The sequence below is a fragment of the Phaethon lepturus genome, unplaced genomic scaffold (assembly GCF_000687285.1).
Source record: "Phaethon lepturus isolate BGI_N335 unplaced genomic scaffold, ASM68728v1 scaffold1699, whole genome shotgun sequence".
NCBI classification, from domain to species: Eukaryota; Metazoa; Chordata; class Aves; order Phaethontiformes; family Phaethontidae; genus Phaethon; species Phaethon lepturus.
In genome coordinates, this window is record NW_010561002.1 from 5,715 (window position 1) to 6,575 (window position 861).

At 37.6% G+C, this 861-nt stretch overlaps 1 protein-coding gene across 1 annotated transcript in view; it reads left to right on the top strand.

Moving 5' to 3' along the window:
• The first annotated feature begins 594 nt into the window (after window positions 1-594).
• Window positions 595-861, top strand: part of SSX2IP (synovial sarcoma, X breakpoint 2 interacting protein) — a 19,647-nt gene continuing 19,380 nt past the window's right edge. The window contains exon 1 of the mRNA XM_010293820.1: window positions 595-639. The gene's annotated coding sequence lies outside the window, so the exon portion shown is untranslated. The remainder of the gene's footprint in view (window positions 640-861) is intronic.

The window sequence follows — 861 nt, forward strand, 5'->3', positions numbered from 1 at the left end:
AATATAGTTGCTTTATCTGGATGTTATTGTACTGCCTATGTGTTCTTGCTTTCTCTGACTTCACTAGACATCCTTCTGAGCCTGAGTTTGTGCTCATTTTCTTGTGTCCTCTTGTTGGCATACCAAAAAACAATGTGTCACTAGAGAGTAGTCTTGATAAAGCGTCTGCACTGCATGAATCTGCATGTGGCTTGTAGGGCTAAAATTTAGAGAATCGGTGCATTCCCACACCTGGACTAGTCTTTTTTCTGCTTCTAGTCAACCATTGTTTGAAGTGATAGATGCTGTGTCAGAACAGTATTGTCAGTGTAGAGAGATGTGTGGGTTGGTAATACTGTACATTAAGTGAATTTGGGTAATAAGATCTCATAATGGGTATGCAGCGTCTTAAAGAATGAAAGCCAGTTTGTTTGAAAGTACTGGCATATCTGAAATGTGAGTAGTGTTTTTGTGGACTTTCTAACAGTCCTTAATGGTACTTGTGTGACTTGAGTTTCTTAACAATCTTTTGATACCTTATTAGAATGCAGGATAGCAGTGCTAGTAATGAGAATATACTTGTAGCTTAATTTGCCTTCTTCTTCCCTTACATTTGCAGGTTCCTTTATCTGATGGATCCAACAGATGCGAAACTAACATGTAAGGAGTGTGTCCTTTTAATCCTTAGTTTGACTTCGAATTCCATTTTTAAAAGCACAATTGTTTGGATGAGTGGGAAAAAAGAAAGATTGCCTTGCATATTTCTGCTATGAAGTCAGTTCTTGTCTTTAGAATCTCAACCTTTACTTTGTTCATTTCTGGACATCTTGATATGGACAAAGAGAAAGCAGAAAAACCCATTTCTTGAACAAGAACAGCCAC